A 19,520-nucleotide genomic window follows, 5' to 3' on the forward strand; every position below is an offset into this window, starting at 1 on the left:
AGTTGTTTGCCACAAAGAAACAAATGTTAAGTCTTGGAGGAAAACTCCGGGTTTTCTGAGCTACTGCCTTAAAGGAGATAAGCCCATCTCAGGGCTTCTTAGAGAGCAAGTGGCTTTGATGTGAAACTGGAAAACCTAGTGCTCTGTTGCCCAGGGCCGCCGTTGGCTTTGTGTTACACTTGCAGTGTTAATGACAAAGGAAATACATCCCCTGGGCATCCGGTGAAGGTGCTGACATATTCCCCGTGAAGTCCACTCATGCAGTGCTATTATAGTGGGCGAAGAAATACAGAGCTGAAATTCACCTCGAAAACAGGCACGTAATTTACCCAACCCCCAGGTGTGACGTGTAGAAGGTTTGCTTTCAGTTGAAGGGCCTTTTCCTTCACACACACACACACACACACACACACACACACACACACACTCTCTCTCTCTCTCTCTCTCTCTCTCTCTCTCTCTCTCTCTCTCTCTCTCTCTCTCTCTCACTCACTCACTCTCCTTCAGCCTGGGCCTCTGGGAAGTGTGAAAACTGGAAGTTGGAGCCTTTCCTCTTATTTCCAAGTCCTGTTCACCTTGTATTCATGTCCATCATCATGTCTCAGCCTCTTCCCTGTGAACTTATTTGCCACATAAATGTTCCTTTACAGCAGAGCCTCTAAATATTCAGACCCGGGCACTAAAGGATCAGTTTTGTTAAAGCTGCAATCTGCCTAATCTCCCAGTGTCCTTGCTGCCTGTTTTGGGTAGGGTGGGGGTTGTTTCCCAGGCCTGACCCCACAGGATCTCCTCTGTAGGCAGTTGATGGTAGACAGAGCTGCAGGTAGGCACATTTTGAGTAATGCCCTGGTATTCCCAGGGGCTTTTTTTGTCAGAGGCAGGGCAGTTTCAGGTGCTAATAACTCCATTTGTTGCAGAGGACCCCAGGGTGCTTTGCCATTTGGATACGATTAAAAGCAGTTCTCAACCTATTCCCTCTGGTTTAGATTTCTGAAAGCAAGATGACTGGTCCCTCTGGACCCTAAAGCAAATGATGCTGCCACTTAGCTGCATACCAACGGAAAGCTGTGGGGCTGCAGTCCCTCAGTGAAGCAGGGCAAACCAATAAACCCACTGACTGTGATCTTGCACTTGTGACGGGAGCATAAGGCAAATAGCAAATTAGAGAGGGACTCCAGCTTGGCATTAAGGACCTTGGAGAAAAGCAGAAGCTCTTTGAAATGGATATAGCGTTTTACCGGTTTCCAATGGAGAGATTTGGGGACAGCAGCAATGTGATCAAAAGACAGAGAATATGCCAGAGCACTGGCAGAGGCATTCTGTACGTTTCGGATTTGTTTGATCTGGGCATTTTTCAGAAGAACACTTGAAACCTTCTTTGTTAAAGGACTGAAAAAAATTATTAGGAGACTAGGGGTCTTAGCTCATCTTTTTAAGATTCCAGGATGTATATATCCTGTCATTTTAAAGACATTCATATCTAGGTACAATCTGCTCTTCGTCTGGAGGGGTTAGAGGGCAGGCCTGAATCTGAATGATGAAGTCAGGACATTTGGTGTCTGGGCAAATAGCAGAGTTTTCCAAAATGTGCATTCCGCTGATCTTTTTAGGTGAATTATGACCTGGAGAGGACAACAAGAACCTATCCTATTTCCCTTTGATTTACTTTCTTCTCCCTATTACAAATTCTATTTTGTTTCCTTTAGTTAATGCATCCCTTTTCCCATGATCTCGCCTGTCCCCTTCAAATAATTTCTGTGAGACTTTAGCATCTCCTAGTGGGTCTTGGGCATTAATCCCTTCCTGAACCTTGTGCATTTACTTCACATTCAATCTCTTTTTCTCCCTTCCATTTAATCATCGCTATTACACAGTTCTGTATTTTCAATTTGTCTAAATCTTCCTGGTGCTGGTATGTTCATATTTCTTGCCTCTTTTTAATCCCATGAGCTGCAGTAATTCACTGTTGTTTCCAACATTGGTGGCACCAACATATTTACTGTCTTGTGACCATTTGACATAGTTGCTGTGCTCAGATATAACCCTCTTTCTTGCCCTGGTTCTTGAAGGCCCCTTTATGCCCGAAATTTCCATACGCACAGTATTTCCTATCTCTGTATCATCCTGTATGATTTTTTTATGTCTGGGCCCGCTTTCCATTGTGAAGCCTAAACTCCTCTGAGGGCAGGAATGGCATGTTTTTCAGCTTCATATCCGCTCCGCCAGCGCCCCGCCCCCGCCCTTTTTTTTTCAGAATCGTTCAGAATGTTGTAAATACGGTAGGCATATAGTAAATGTTTAAATCAGAATATCTGCTGAGGTTTAGGACCTAATCCATATATTCCTTTCGAGTGGCATCATTTTTACCACCTCCCAGTCTATTGTTAATCTCCTAAACTGTTTCTGATAGGCATTTCAACTTGAGTCAGTGTACTGGTATCCAAAGAGGGAGTTTTTGCACTCGCATTTTTCCTGTTTCCTAATTGGTTCACTTGTTTCGATGGCCAGGTCACAAATGATTTAGTTTTCTGTAGACACTTCCTTTTTCCTCCTCCTAGTTTGTCTGGTTGCTGCCATTGGGTTGACTAGCCCTGCTTTTCTGGGTGGTGGTTATCCTCAAAACGAAATTCCATTAGCACAGTGCAGATTGGATTCAGTCTACCAGAGGGGTTAATTTCAGAATTTTAAGTGCTTTTGCGGATTGGTGCCCAGTTGATATTCTTTTAAGACCTCTGCTCTTAATCAGGCTTTCCCAAATATCCTTCTTTCATAGCATTTCAGGTGTCTTGAGTCATTGAAGTTTTTAGGTGTACGTTTTCCCTGAAGGCTGTATATTTTTTTCACTGTTGTCGACCTTGTTGGTTGTCAGATTATTTCTTTGCTTGGAACTAATTTTAAAATCAATTAGAGCGCTTTCCCTTCATCTTTTTCTCTTTATTTATGAGATACTGATTGCAGAGCTACCTACACTGTGTTTAGATAAATTACCTTTTTTTTTTTGCATAACATTTATATTCAAGGCAAGTTTAGAGCAGCCATCCAGTGCCTTGCACTTGTGTAGGCCAGGGCTATACGTTTCATTTCTTGACGGGCTAATTAGCTTTATACTGGGAAAATTTTTTTCAGTTCAGAACCCAAACATTTAAGTTCCTCGTGTATTATAGTGCTGCAAATCTGAGAAATTATTTTTATTAGTAAGGTGTTTATAATTTTAGAGACTGAATCTCTAATTTTGACAAGTGTGTATTGTGCTCACAACGTGGACCTTAGACCGGATGATAGATTATGGACAAAGCAGCATCAGTTCATGTCATCGTTTTGGAAAAGGCTTTTCAGAACGAAGATAGAAGGGAAGCTGAAGGACACAGATGCTTGCTTTATTTCTAGCAAATGACAGGCCTATTGCTTAGGCATATTTTTGATGTCACTCTTCATTTCAGCCCTCTTTTGAAAATCCACAGCAAGTTTATGGGCTGTTCACATTTCCTAGGCCTTAATCTCACCATCTAGTGTTCTATCAGTCTTTCTTTGGCTGCAAATGCCTTTGCCTGGTTTAGGGTTGTGTTGGCAGCCACCTTGGTGTATTGCTGTTTCACAGGAGGATCTCTGTTCGGTTTAGCTGTTAAGATGTCCTGGGGACTTTGTGTTCCTTACCTTTTCGTTTTTGTGCTAGAAATCAGTTGATGTAGCCGCCTTCATCCTTGTCCCCCTGTATCAGGCCCTTCGTGAAGCTAAGCAGAACTATCCCCTTTATGAAAACATCTGCATCTTTGTTTTCAGTCATTGGTCCCCAGAATTTGGTTGCTTCTGCTGTCCTGCTGATTATGGATAACCCACGTAATAGATGCCTGTAGTTTCTAGCTTCTCCTTTAACCTCTCCTACCCCCACTCCAGTTTGATTTTCTGGGTCAAGTAGATTTCTCATTTCTTCAAATCTATTGCTAGCTCACTCCCAGTACATGGTTGATACTCACATGTTCATTGTATAATGTCTTATTCCATTCTCATTGGTGGTTTTTGCTCATTGTTCATCATTTGGGGTGGGGGATGGGAAGAATACGCTGACACTTGACTTTCTGGGTCTTTCACTCTGCCATTCCTAGGACAGTGTCCTCATTAGTGGGGAGGCTGGGAGGAAGGTTTGACTTTTTTTATGTGCTGCTTGCTATCTTTCGTAAGGTGGTCTGGAATGAGGAGAAAGCCACATTCTTATTCATATGGAGCTGCCTTTAGCATCTGCTTATCCAGCTGGAGGGGCTTGTTTTAGAAACACTGCCGTGCAGAAGCTGTAGGTGGATGTCTGCGGAGGGGCTGTGCGTGCGCCGCCCAGGGCGCCCTTTCCAGCCTGCTGCTCCCTCGGGCCCTGGCTCTAGGCTGGTCCCTGTGGGTGGGGGTGCTGGTTGTACTGTTCGCCCTATTCTTACTAGATCTCTTTCCTCTGTACCTCTTAGTGCAGCTGCTGTGACTGAGTGCACTGCGTTCTGCATGGGAGAATTGGCAGACAGCTCCATTTGTTGGTTTTGGCCATTGGGACAGCCAGGATCATTAGGCCAGTTTGTACTTTAAGAGGAGGGAGACTTGACATCACTCAGAGCAGCTTACTTTATTTATTTCTTATAAAGGGGATAAAAGTTGTCCCAGCCCTTTGCTATTCCTTTCAGTATCAAATGAACAGCTCAGCATTTTCCTCAGGAAAACATCTAGGGTTCCAGACACCCTGCCATTTGAACCAGGTTGTCTCGTCTTCGCAGATTGCTCTGTGGTGCCCGCCTCCTCGCTCTTAAAGCGTTTTGGCTTCACTCCTCCTTCCCTCACCCCTCCTTCCCTCACCCACTCCCAGTCCTCTCCTCTCGGAGGAGTGAATGGCTCTTTCAGTTGAGACACTCCTGCTTGCATACCAAGTTACAGTTATTCTGGAGGTGCTTGCATTCAGTAATACCAGAGTTCAGGGAAATCTGTGCTCCTCAGCTGAGAAGCCATTAAGCTGCTTCAGTTTATAACAGCATTTGGGCCCATTGGTATTATTAGATATCCATAAAATATAGCGGGTAGAGAATAGTCATTGGAGCTCTGTTAGAGAGAGATGTCTCCATCCTAAAAGATACAGATTAGTCCCAGGATACCTGAGATAGTTGATGGAACCTGACAAACTGAAAATTCAGTGTAATAAAATCCTACAGCCTTTCATCTCTCACCCTCATCACCCAACAAGAAATGAATTCCAAGGGCAGAAGCTGATAGTGTTGAATATCTCTTTCTTGGCTGTCTGTCTAGGAATATAATTGAATGTGCTCAAGTGGGAACATGCTCTCTCCTTGCTCCTGTGCCCACCCCAGAGCTGGTGGCTTTGGACACTTGTGGCCTGAGTCTGCTCCTTTTCCCCCAAGCGCATTATCTTCCCCACCTTAGGGTTCTTAGAAGTTTTAATGTAAGCTGGTACCTGTTCTTTTATTTACATTTGTGTTTTGACTGGGAAATATTTCTGGAAGTATCTCAGTGGTTAGAGTATGGATTTCCCCTCCTGTTACTTTAGTTTTCATTTGGATTTCTTTTAGTTACCTCCCCAATTCTCACTGTGGTTCCTCCCGTTTCTCCTTACTACTGTCCTCCCTCCTGAGGTACAGGGAGGGAGTTTGTAAATTTTGTCTTAAATGATAAGGTCAGTCCTCGCCCATGCAGTTTGGTCATTCTGTTACTTTTTACTGTAGACCTTGTAAAGGAGCTTGTGGTTGTCCCCCGTACCCCCTTGGTCTTGAGTGTTTCTCTTCTCTCTGTGCTATGTTTTGGATGCTACATGATTCTGCAAATGAATATTTAATGTTGTTGAAGTTCGCTGTTGCCCTTTAGCTGCCTTGCTTTGGATTCAGCCAGAAAGAGTGGCATCTTTCACCTGAATTCACCACTTAAAACGTGGACTGCAGTCAAATTGATCTCTCTGGTTTTCTTGGATATCCACGTTTAAGCTGCTTATTATCTGCAATTTTATTTTCTAGAAAACTACATTGGCACAATTTAATACAGGTCAATATCCTTCTACTCCCAGAATTTACATAAATTGATATCCTAATTGGTCAGGTTTCAGCCGTGGTGTTTGTAATTAGTGATAGCTTTCAAAACTCTAGTTCTTTAGAGACTGTAAGGTTCACTCCCGTGGTGCCTGTGGGAGAAAGCAGGCCTCAAACAATTGCAGCTTCAAAATGATTTTCCCAGTTTCTTTCTTGTTCACTCTTTCTTTGCCATCTTTACACCTTCCCCTCTCTCTTCCCTCTCCCTAGCGTGGCCCTCAGTATTACCATCTTTGGCGGTGGTCAGGATGAGGAAGCTAGCAAACAACTAAGAAGATAGATGTATTTTCCTTTTTCTCCCTTTACCTTAATTTAAGCCCACATTGACCCCAGTTGTCTTTTCTTCTCAGTTGTAATCTTCTGCCATGGCCAATTCAGGGATGTGCAACCCTTCGTGGTGGTAGAGGTACCTGAGCTTAATGCAGCGGGAGACATGGGGACATAAAATCTGAGGAAGCAGTTTTTGACTCTCTCATTCTCATGTTTGTATATGTTATAGTATTGTGGTGACACTGAAGTGACTTGGAGTTTGGAAGCTGGGCAGTAGGGACTCATTGCTATTTCTGGCTGCTATTGGACCTTGGTACATCTCCTTTCTAATTCTGTCCCCTTCCCTGCTAGGAAAATGATGTTCATGTGTATAGTTCTATGGTATTCCCTGATGGAAGTTCTACAAGGACAGATCATTTGACTGTTAACTATTAGGTTCATTGCAAATATGACTGCCAACATTATTGCTCCTCATTTGCTACAGATGAGCTCTGGCCTTCTGATTTGCTCAGGACAGCTCCGAGGACAAAGATTAAGTGGATCTCTGTCGATGCCATATCTTTTGATTGAACAGCGGACTTGGCAATGTATATAGGGGTCTGCCACTGCCCTTGTCTTCATGGGTTCCCTTCCACCCCACCACCCCCTCTAAGCCCGAGCTCAAATGTTGGCTGTCACAGTGAAAACCAGGTGAGAGCTTTCCCGTAGAGAAGAGGCTAGGTCAGTTTTTTGTTGTTGTTGTTACGGTGCAGTTTAAAAGTTACTTATAATAGAGTCTCTGTGGTTGGAGCCTGGAATATTCATTTTTCACAACTATAAGGTGCTTCTTTTGCACTGCAGCTTGAGAACTACTGTTCTAGATTGTTGCTTCTAGCAGTGGAAAGTGGGCCTTTACTAAGGCTGTCTGTCCAGGACTTTTGTCTTTGATGATACCATTTTTCTTTCTTGAGCCACACTTAGACACAGTAATATCTTTTGCTGTTTTCTGTATAAGGTTTTTCTGCCCCCCAGGTCTCAGAACCAACTGCTAACCAGACATATCCCTTTTTAGCTTAGAATATCTCCTGAGGCTTCCAGTGAAAGGAGATATGAGAGTTCTGCCTGAAGAAATTTATGTGCTTCAAAGAATAGGGTTCTCTAGGGGAACGGTGGAGCTTCTTGGGGTTTATAACATACTGTTTGAGCCGCTGTTTAGTTTAGGTGGGGCCTGTTAATGTTTTCAGGGTGACTTTTACTTCATGATATAAAGTGAAAAGGATTATGAAGTGGTGCTTTGTTAGATCTCGGTTCACACCTCAAGTACCATTATATTAACTGAACTTGGTATGGTGTAGAAGAGGATGTAGGATAAAGAATGCACTTGCCTTTGGCATATGTAAGCAGCTCTCGAATGGTTGGGAAAAAATACTGAAGCTTTGTGGTACACAATGGGGAGCCAGGAGCCAGGACTCAGGATACAGCATAGCAATATCCTAGAGTGACTTCTGAATCGTGACAGGCGCACACAAGTATATTGTGTAGGTTTAGTGTTGGGTGACGATTCTGTATTAAGACTGATGCTGAGGAAAACTTGTTTGTTTTTTTAAGGCCTTAGAGAAGGTCATCTTTTTAGGGCTCAGCTCTGAGCTTTACAGGCTGAGAAATGCTGTCTGTTAGACTAGTTAACTGATTTATGCAAATATACTCACAAAGATGTGATTTAAAAGTGAGTTTGTGGGTTTATTAATTTTTGAGGCAAAGTCCAATTGTCAAACAGACCAGAATATTCTGAAGGGCAAGGTGTTCTCTTTCTCGCAGACGAAGTTGGTGTATTATTTACAGTCAGAGTAAAGGAGGTTGATGGATAGTGAGGGGAGGCTGAAGTGGCCCAGGCAGAGTGTGAGGTGCTGGGCGTGTGCTCTCTCCATCCACCCCCCCCCCGCCTCGCTGGAGGAAACAGAGGCTTGGGAGACTCAATAACTTGCTCAAGGCTCCTTCTCTAAGTGGAGGAGCCAGGATTGCAATTGAGATCTATTTTATTTGGTCCAAATGCACCACGTGGACTTTCACGTTAGCTGGGCAGGTTTGTGACCCTCTCCCTTACACATGATTGTGGGAACTTCCCCAGGCCCCTGATTTTCAGGATTTCTGCCATCTACCAGAAAGTGCAGCTGGCTATCTTTGTTATAACACAGCTTTCTTATTTCAATGTACTTTTACAAATTAAAATATTTCTTGCGACCATTTTGGAGGCACCATAATTTCTATCAAGAGGTATTTTAATTTATGTTTCTAATGGTTGTTTAACATCAGAAAAGTGGGTGAACCGTATCTCCTTAACAGTCTTGTCTCCTGTATAAATTTTCCTGGCAGTGATCTCACTGTTTAGAAAAATCAGGGCAACCTTATTAAGATACAGTATTCTCCACCCCACTTCTTTTAAAATTTTTTAAGTATAGTTGGTATACCATATTATTAGTTTCAGGTGTACAGTATTCTCCCTTTTTTAATAAAGAGCCTCAATACTAGTCACTTTTTTTTACAGGTTTCCAAGCCCTGTGAGCATCTGCTTTAAGGTACTTCATTATCACTTTAGTTTTCATTCATTATTTTCATACATTAACCCCATTAGATAGATGGCTTAGGTTCTGATTTCATCTTTACATCCATTCTCTACCCTACACATTTTTTTCCCTTATTATAAATGAAACATTTATTTTATACATTTTGGAAAATTAAAGACTAGAAATTACTTAAATCTCATTCTCCAGAGGCAACATCAGCACCGTTACTATCCCATGGCCTTTACCTACTTGTCTCTGGGTTTTGTAACTGAGCATTCCCCTTGGCTTTGAAATAATTTTCTAAGATATGATTTTTAACTGCTCTGCAGTTATTAAGAATGTGGAGGTACAATAACTTATTTTAAAAGTTTCCACAAATTTTGTATATAAAAATTATTTCCAGTTTTTATAATAGTTATACCTTCATTTTCAGACGAGAAGATTTGCCTTGAAGTAGAAAGTATGTAAAGATCTGTTCAGATCTGAGATGCTCTTGGGCGAGTCGTGTGGAGCACACTGCAAGAAATCTAGCCCAGACAGATGTTCCCGAAGGGGCTGATATTTAGCCCCACTGGCAGTGCACTCTTTAATCACCTAATTCCTTATCTACTTGTGTTATTTAGAAACAGGCTGTGACCCAGGCCCTTTGTATTTCCTTGTCAGTTTGGCTCCCTCCCCCCAACAGCTGAGCCTGCTGCTTCTGAAATAAAGGTAGGGTAGATGGTAAATCATCTTCCTCCCAGGGACCACTGCTCTTTTCTGTTGCCCTGGCTGGGACATGGTGAGACACTTTAATGGGAACACGAAGGCTCCTGTGGCAGTTTTGTGAGTGCAGCCTGCAGCATTTATTTGTTCTGTCCCATATGCTGCTGTCAGGGACTTCCACCGTGCCAAGTACTTGTGAGTATTTGCACAATAAAATCCTCCCATATTATGATAAAAGAAATTGCCCCCAAGTAAATGTATATACAGCAGTTATATTTCGTTAAAATACAACAGCATTGATGACCAGCGGGTATTAAAATCACTGTTGCTAATTTAAAGGAATCTACCACGCCCCATGCCCCCCTTCCCCCCCGCCGCCCGCCGTCTTGAGGCGGAGGCTGCCAGTTCAAGATTGGCGGGATATGAGACCAGCGTGGGTTCTCCAGAGCTATCTGCCTGTGTGTGTGATACCCGCACACTGGCAACATAGTCTTGCTCAATCTCAAGAAGTGATGTGGTATTTACAGGGAGTTAAGGCTGAAATCGTTGAGGGCTCTATAACCTACAGTTAGCATCTCAAATACATATTCGAGCAAAAAGGCAGCCATTGACAAATGCGGACACACATGCTGTTTACTGTGTTCCATGTCACTCAGCAGTTGAACTGTTGCATTATTTAAGACTAAAACTCTGGTTTGTTGCCTTGGGAGCATAGAGCATATTATTATATACCAACTCAGAAGTTACTGCAACTGTTTTTTGGTTAACATCTGTATGGCATAATTAGAAGACACTCTCAGATCCTCAGAAATCATATGCATGATTTCGCATTTTTCGTGCCTATTTTCTCCAAGGGTCAATGCTTACTGGTTTGACAGTCTTATCCTCCTCCACCCCCTCCCTGCCCCTTTTCCTCAGGACTGGCGCATCGCTTAGTCCTGGGGCATTCTCTCAGACACTGGCAGCTTAGCTCTGGCCCCAACGAAAGCCATTTCTTTAAAGATCAGTGCTTATCTGGGAGAACTCACATCAGCCAGAGATGAGAGGGCCCCAAATGAAAGTTGCACCTATTTTTTTTTTTTTTTTTTTAATCTCTCCATCCTTCAGAGAGGGTCATCTCTTCAGATAAATGTGGTCCAGGGAACCCAGGAAACCAGGGGAGAATGGGGGGATTAGAGTCACCAGTCTTCGACTGTCTGCAGGAAGTACCCTGTATGGCTCTCGGGGCTGTCTTCGCTCTTTTTTTCCCCACCTTCCTGCCTCCATGTAGTAAACTTCCTCCTGTCCCCCTCTGTCTGGCTCTGGAGAACTAGCTGTGAGAGCCAGCCAAGGGCTTTGGAAGGACACTTCCAGGATTAGTTGCGTCTGCTCAGGAAGTGTGAGTGGAGATATTTTAATTTGCGCACAGGTGTGTAGCTTGGAGTGGCATTGGCTCCCTCTGGTTTGATGCTGATGAAACAGAGCTGAGGGTTTGTGCTGAAATGTGTCTGAAATTTCAGTAAGGGAAAGAGTGGGTCCAGGGCTGGTGATCATTCTGTGATGCTGTATTGTTTGTACGGGTCCTTCCCTGTGGTTCTGAAGAAGAGATTAGTATATTGGTCATTTGAAAAAGTAATTTTCGCTCATAGACTCCTTGCCACACTTGAGTAACTTTTGGAAAGTGTACTGTTTTATCTAAATCCCATTAAATGGTAGATACTCTTTCTATATTCCTTTTACTGTCCTTTAACTGATTAGCGGAATATTTATCTGAACCCTGAAGGCCGATTTATTTATTTTATCATCTTTTAATAACTTGCTTCTCCCTAGTGCTGGGTGCTGAGGCCTAGACCCATCCATGATTTCTTCAGTGATAATCTGCCCTCCTGTGGCTTGCACCCTCAAGGGACTGCTTTCGCATTTCCCCGCTTTAATGAAGCCACGAGCTGTCCCTCCCCTGGGTGGGCGGTAATAAATCCACCCAACATTCCTTAACCAAGGGACAGTGTAACTCATTTTAGGGTACAGAGCAGATCAGTGGATACGACTCAGCGTCCTATCTCTGAGGCATGTTCCAGGGACAGTCATGGAAGAGATATAGAAGTGAAAATGCCACATGACAAACTGGACTTGACCTCTTGCTCTGGGAGTCTTTTTGGGCCTAGACCTGAAGGTTTCAGCCATGGTTAATTTCCTGGCCAAGGTGCTCCAGAAATCATTCAGCACTTTTCTGGGTAATCAGGCAATTGCTGATGAGGATGGTGCTGAGATGTTGCTCTGGAAGTAGATAGCAGGTCTTGGGGTCCAAGTCCTAAAACCATGGTGGTAAAAGACTGGTCAGAAGGGAGCCTCCGAGTGGGGAGATAGGCTTCGCACAACGTGTGTGCCCCTGGCCACTTCTTTTTTGCCAGCATAACGCCACTTACACATCATCCCGGCAGATCCCTCCTTGGTGAGCCTATGCTCAGCCTCTTTCCATAATTAAATTCTCATTGTTGTGGGCAAAACACAGATTTCAGATGTTTTTAAGGTTCAGGGTAAAACAGATTTCTATATCTCTCCTGCTCCATTACAAAGGAGTTTATTTGTAATGGACACAGGCGTGTGTGTGTGTGTGTGTGTGTGTGTGTGTGTGATCTTTTATTCATCAAGCATCTTTGAATGCAAAAGGCTAACCAAAAAAGACAGTAGCTTGGATATTTTTAAACATTTTTTTTATGTGTTGATTTGGAATCATGGAATGAAAAGCACACACAACTTGGAACACGATAAAAGATTAATGAGAAACAAAGCCATGAACTCATCAGTGTCTCAACTCCACTAAATTACAGCCCTAAAGAGTCACAGTAACTCATCTGTGTGTCACGAAACAGAACCGATTATTGCTTGCTTCGGGTCTGACTCTGTAGCAACATGGCTCAATCAGCAGAGCAATGCAGAGTGAAAATGTTAAGTGAGGATGCTTTTAATGCAGAAGTTCTCAACCCTTGGCTGCACATCAGAATCACCTAGGGATTGCTTAAAAATCATATGTGCCCCTGGTCTACTGAATCAGAATTTATAAGTGTAGATCTCAGATAGCTTTCCTTTTTTTTCTTCCTTTCCCTTAAAGCTCCTCAGATGCTTCTGATGGACAGATAGGGTTGAGAACCACTGTTTTGTGTGTCCTGGGTGGCTGCGATAGAAGTGGAAACCTGGTGCATTCGATTCTGGGTAGAGCCTCATGACTAAGTGATGGCCTCTAACCCAAATAAAATTTCATAGATGTAAATCTTGCTAAGTTTGCCTTAAGAATTGTTTGAAGTTCAAATTCTTTTACACTTTGGGGAATTTTCAGTTATTTCTTAATAAACATGTCATTGCCATGCGTCTCTTAAATGGAGAGTTTAAATATTTCTCCTCTGGAGCACTCTTCCCTTATAAGGCATTATTATATATTCTGGAGATAGGGAGAGAAAAATCATCATACTTGTGATGTTGTGGTTTATAGTAAGAAATATATATTTGGTCTTTATCCCTGTTTCTGGCACAGAGCTCCTAAACCTGTGGAATTTCCTACTTGATGAGAGGATAAAGGTGTCTTTTATTATGTTAATGAAGTGACTTTTAGAAAGCACCAAGGGTGTGATTTGAGGTTTGGAATTTTTAGTCCCTTAGTCCCAGAAGAGGAGAGAAGGACTGGAGGTGGAACCAATCACCAGTGGCCAGTGTTTCAGTCAGGCCTGTGTAATGAAGCTGTGTAAGAACCCCAAAGGACTGGATTCAGAGAGCTTCCGGGTTGGTGATAGGTAGAGACTGGAGGAGAATGGCACACTTGGAGGGGACATGGAAGCTCCACGCCCTTTCTCCATACCTTGCCTCATGCATGTCTTCCATCTGGCTGTTCCTGAGTTATATCCTTTTATAATCAACCGGTAGGTAATCTAGCTGGTAAAATGTTTCTCACAATTTTGCTAGCTGCTCTAGCAGATTAATTGAACCCAAGGAGGAGATTCTTGGAACTTCCAATCTTTAACCATATGTTCAGAAGCACAGGTGACAACTTGGACTTTAGATTGGTGTCTGAAGTGGAGTGGGGCATTCTTGGAAGAGCTATGGGATCTGATGCCATCTCTAGGTAGATAGTATCAGAATTGACTTAAATTGTTGGACACCCAGCTGGTGTTAGAAAATTGCTTGGTAGTGTGTGAACACCCCACTTTCCCCCACGTTAGAACTGATACGAGAGTCATTAACAGTAATACAGTAATAGTGTGTGAGTTTTCTTTTCTGTCTTATGGTTTGGGCCAGAAGTCGCCTTAAAAGCCATAATGTGTCCTGACTTATGAAACTTGACTGCAGATTTCATTTTCTCTTAGGAATGCAGATACTTAGGTGGGTGTTTCATCCCAGATTTGTCTTGTCTATATATAATTAACTTTTTCAAGAAATAAAAATTAAAATGACTCTTAAGTATTGAATGTGACTTTATTTTTTTAGGATTCCTCTTTTACAAGACGGCTCCTTGAAATGCCTTTTCTTTTCCTTCTTTACCTGTTTTTTGTTTGCTTGTTCTTTGTTTTTAACATTGTTTATTATTAGAACATTACCTTAAAATTACCTGCGGAGCTTAGAAAAAAACAAAACAAAATAATGCCGATGTCCAGGCCTCAACCAGAACAATTAATCCAACTCTCTGAGAGTGAGGCTCAGGCAGTGTTGTACCACGGGCGATTCTGATTCTCAAACAGGTTTGCAAAGCACTGTGTTCAGGCATTGCTTGGTGGTGTGCTTTTGGCCAGCCCTTACTCCCTCTTCCTCACTTTTTCTGTGGCCCTTGAGAGAGAGACCTTATCTTTTCTCTTCTGCAGGTGACTTTTAAAGGCCCTCTTGTTAGAGTGAAACACAGATTCCTCTGCTTTTGAATTTTGCTTCCAATAAATGATGACACTGTGCTTATTTAGCCTTCTTTTGGGGGAACTCGGCTCTCTTTAATAGTTTTATAATTAATCCCTACAGTGTTTCCCTAGAGTCAGGTATGAGATTCCTTATTGTTAAATCTAATACCCTGAAATTGCTGGGCTCCACTATCTTGTTCTCAGTTGTTCTCAACTTGACCGTTACACCTATGAGGTTGGACAAGTTCCCAGGTTGCCTTTCTGATAATCTGAACAGTAAGATCTACCACCTAGCTTTTCTTTAGCCAGAGGATAAGTCCTGCAAGGACTTCAGAAAGGTATTCTAATCTTTGGTAAAGAAATCTACTTGATGGGCAGCTGGCTGGTGGCTGGGAGTTGGTAGTCTTTGAAGAAGGATGTTGTAATGTCAGGGTTAGTGTGTGAAAGTGGGCATCAAAGCTGGACTGTTCCAGGGAGGAACCAATGAGACCAGAGGACAATATGTTCTACCAAGATGTGTCTTTGGCTGATGTTTAAATTGCATCAAATTAAAGGGTATTTTCCATTCTCCATTGCAGTGTCAACAAAGGGTAGAATTAGTGTCATTTTCAGCAGCTTTGAGCTTCTGGAACTGTCACTCCCTGAGGGTCATTAGGGGTAGTAACTCAGCATTTTTATAATCTGAAGAGGCAAGAAACTTCTCTGGAAGGACTTAGGGGAGTTCTCATTTCAGGTCTACTGAACCATGCTCATCTTTGTTTTTCCTGCATTTTTTTTAGCCTCTAGAAAGAAGTTCATGTTAAATCCTGTCTGTCATTCTAAAAGAGCAGAAGGTATCAGGGTCGGTAGGGTGTGTATTTTTTCTTGTATGAAAGTACTCCACAAAACGTGGGTCATAGAAATGTTTTGAGTGTCTAGTCATTTCTTAGTAGTGTATTTCTTCAGGTAGTTAACTTAGTCCTTTGAATGTTATATTGTGCTAAGGATGAGGAGTGCTTCACAGGTATGGAAGATGAAACCCCGACTGTCAGAAATTCAGTCTGTTAGTGAGAATAACTCAAGCACATATTAAACAAAGCAACATATGCTACTTACCTGGAGGGATATAACCCAGTGCTGTGGGGATTCAAAGCAGAGAGAAATCGTGTTTTACTTGTTCTTTACCACTTGGATTCTGGAGGTCTTCCTGCTTATACCTCTCGTGAGGCAGAAACCCAGACACTATCACTGGACAGGGTTGTGGAGGAAAAACATGTTATAGCCACATGCCGCCACTCCCCCCCGCCCCCAATTTTATTCTTACTTCAGGAATTTGTGTGTGTTTTTTTTTTTTTTCCATTTAAACCTTCAGTCAAATCCAGTATTGCAGGAGCCAGCCTCATATTCATACAACCATTTAACTTTCCTCTTGGGGAAAAGATAAAGGAGGAAGAAAGATCTGAAAGATTGGGAGAGCGTGATACTAGGGATGGAGCTGAAGCAAGTTGGTCAGAAGCCCCTTGAACCTGCAAGATGTTGCTTGTTAGCTGTATGGTTTCAGTTTGAAGAGGTGCCTTTGCAGTGAGCAAGGGCCTTAGTTGGCAAGGTGTTTTCCCTTGAAGCTTTGCTTTTTACCTAGACATTTTGTGAAGGCCACTCCTCAGGCAGCCCTTGTCGATTTGCTGAATGTCAGCAAGCATTTTCTGTCACTACTCTGATGCCAGGAAGGAAGGTAATGTTTTTACTTTCTAGCAAAAGAGCCCCCGGCCTTTCGGTGGCTCTACATTTAAAGGTCAGCACCCTCTCTTTCCTTCTCTTGTCTCCTCTGTCCTCACTGTCATCTTTTTAACCTGTCCCTTCTGAAGGCTGTTTTGTGTAAAAAGCACTTGATTTGTATTTTAGAGAGAATGTTTTGAGTTAAATCTGAAGGTTCTAATGTTGACAGGGAGCGTCAAATGTTCACCGTGTTTCTTCATGATTTCTGGCTTCTGACCCTTGGAAGAAAGTAGTACTGACTTTTTTTTTTTAAAGGGGGTGTTTTTGATTTAAACCATATATGCATGTTATTATTGGATTATTTCACAGCCGGAGCATATTGTAATTTTGAATAGTTTTATGGTGGTTTTAGTGGTAGACTTCTCACTTGTATTGAGATCCTATTTCATTTTCCAGGCTTTGCACCTGTCTTTTATCAACAGGCAGATAGATACAAATTGCATAGATACAAATATTTTTCAAATATGTAATGATGCTGGTTCTAATGAAGAACTTAGAGTTGCCATAAAAACCCCTTTTAAATTAAGTTTGTGTGTGGTGATTTTTAATGATAGTAGATTAGGATATATCTTTCATGATGGTGATTAGTTTTAAGTTCAGTGAAACATCTGTTTATTTAGCAAAGTGATCATGAATATTCCCTTTGCAATTAGCACTGATTTAGAGAAGATCTATATTTATAATTAATAAATATTGAAGGTGTGCTAAATATACGTAGGCTCCTGTTCTTTCATATTTCTTCCATGTTCTTTTAATTCATTTTGTTGTTTTCGGTGGCCTTAAAGACATCACCTACTTATATTTACTTCCCTTTGTGTATTGAAGTTATGATATTTTAAAAAACCAGTGTACTCTATAATGAAATGCTAATTAAGTCAGTTTTTATTCTTGTACATTCGTACATGGCCAAGGTTAGAGTTGCTGCATGTACAATAAGTGAAAGTTATTGCCTAATAGGGCACTTTTTACTATGTCTCTTGACCTATTGTACACAAGAAACTTTTTGAACTAGACCATTCAGTGTGAATATGTAAATGATAATATGCTCATTTCCCTTTAGTTGTCTAATGTTTTCTCTCAGAGAAACCACCTGTGTGTGATATTCTCTTCCTTCTTTGTGTTCTAGAAAAAAATGTATTTGATAAAGTTCTTTGTCAGATGATGACTTTATTTTGATCACCTTCCTATGAATTCAGAAGTGTAGGTGTAGACAGAAAGGTGTTGTCTATGGCCATGCCACCCTGCACAAGCCCGATCCCGTCTGATCTCGGAAGTTAAGCAGGGTTGGGCCTGGTTAGTGCTTGGATGGGAGACCACCTAGGAAGACCAGGTACTGTAGGAGTAAAAAATAAATTTAAAAAAATAGATCGTAAGCTGACAAGGTCCTTGCAAACAAGGGTTGCCTTGCCTAAAAAAAAAGAAAAAAGAAAAGAAAGGTGATTTCTTAAAGAGTGCAAAATAAATAGCTTAGGAGAGAGTTTGGAGAGATAAGAAATACTCCTGTTTGTAAAAATGTATCTGTAACTCCCTTGAACACTTAGATTGTTTTTGGAGTAAATTTGAAGATGACCATACGTGCAACTAATTTTTCTCTAAGCATTGTCTCATTTGTATCTTGCAAATTGTGTAATCGTGAGTAGCATTTCCTTTTTTAAACATCTGTAACATTCGTAAACGGATAGGAAGATTCTAAGAACCTTAAACTATATAAAAATAGTACTATTAATTTTTAAAACATTCTTGATAAGTAGAAAGACACTCATCCTTGATTATAAGCTCATTCAACTATGGAAGTTTGGGAAAAAGATGGACACAAGGGACTTAATGTGTCCTGTAGATTTGGCTTTTTTTTTTTTTTTCTTAGTAGCAGCTTTAAAGATGTTGCTATATCTTATTTTCAGAGTTTTACTGCCTTGGTTACCAGAATCTTTTCTGAGTAGTACACCTATTGTAGCAGGCCGTCAATGACTCGTAAGATGCAGGGAGAAACCGTAGCATAAGCATAAAGTTAGTTTGGGTTAGGTATTTGCCTGTCTGTGAGGTTATGATTGATACAGGTCTCCTTCCAAGGGCTGCCACAGATTTACCTAAGAGTGATTTAACTTCTTTTGCTCACTGAGTGGCTCCATCATAGACATAGTTAAGTCTGTGATGACCTTTCCAACTCATGAAACCTTGTATAGTCTGATAGAATGCTGACTTACCAATAATAGGCCTGGATGGCCTGAGCCTTTTAAGGGTCTGAATGTTTGAGGGGAGGTTGTTAGACCAAGGGATCTCCAGCAGAGCCTCTGACTTCCTATCCTGTCTGGTCTTATAGTGCGTATTCAGTTACTGAGAAGGCTTTGAGGCCATTTTGGAATATTGCACACTTATCTGCCCAGGAGGCTGCGATCATGGGCATGCACCTTTGTGTGTGGATGATGTTTGTTACTCGTAAGCACCTGTAGGGAAACAAACAGTAGGGAGTACTTGAAGGGACTGACCATGGTAGAGAACCATGCATCTTTAGAAATCCCTTTTTTCTTTATTTCATTCATAGTGCCATTATGATGCATTGTTATTTTAGAAATATATTTTAAAAATATAGCATTTTGGCTGTATCACATCCTACAGAATCAGGCAGAGGTCTTAATTTTCTTACACATTTTATTCAGCTCTTGTCTGCTAAACTAGCTTTTGAGCCTTAGCCTCTGTGGTCTTAACGTTCATTTCCATAACAAAGGGTTGTTGTGCCTCAAACCAAAGATTGCAGTTTGAGGTGGGAGTGAATAGCGGGAACCGATGACTGTTTAAATGAGAAATCTGTAAGGTCACTGACTCATCCGAGGAGGGCATGAGAGATGGAAGGGAGGAATGGATACACAGACATCCTGCTGGTAGAGTGAAAGTCTCCCTCCTTCCCAGTTTTCTGTGCCTGATTTCCTTGGGAGGTGGTTCTGATTGCTTTATGTGGCTGGCCTTTTCATACTGTTCTATTCACCATGTGAACATTCATCCTTTGAGTGTGGTGGAGTTTTAAGCTAGACAGCTGATGCCTCGGTTTCGTAGTAAAACACAATACCTGCTTATGCCCTGGTTTATGTGGCTTCATTGATGTCCAGTGTCTTTTTGCCTTCAATCCATAGCAATGACTGCCCACTTTGAGTCCACTTTGGCCAGTGAGTTACAGAAATAGTTAACAAAGACTGATAATATTCAGTCTTAGCAACTGAGTTAGTCCGCTTATGCTAGTAATGTTTGACTCTATAGACAGTCAGTATGTCTTGGAGGCAAAGTGCTCTGTTCTCTTTGCCAGCACATTTTATTCTGTATTTTCTTTGATA

The 19,520-nt window shown here is 41.8% G+C and overlaps 1 protein-coding gene and 1 pseudogene across 2 annotated transcripts in view; both read left to right on the plus strand.

Moving 5' to 3' along the window:
* The window catches only part of SND1 (staphylococcal nuclease and tudor domain containing 1), a 417,018-nt gene that overhangs the window by 61,801 nt on the left and 335,697 nt on the right, over window positions 1–19,520 (plus strand). The gene's annotated exons all lie outside the window — the stretch shown is intronic.
* LOC111737991 lies at window positions 17,418–17,536 on the plus strand (annotated as a pseudogene).

Source organism: Pteropus vampyrus, unplaced genomic scaffold (genome assembly GCF_000151845.1).
Source record: "Pteropus vampyrus isolate Shadow unplaced genomic scaffold, Pvam_2.0 Scaffold33, whole genome shotgun sequence".
Taxonomy (NCBI): Eukaryota; Metazoa; Chordata; class Mammalia; order Chiroptera; family Pteropodidae; genus Pteropus; species Pteropus vampyrus.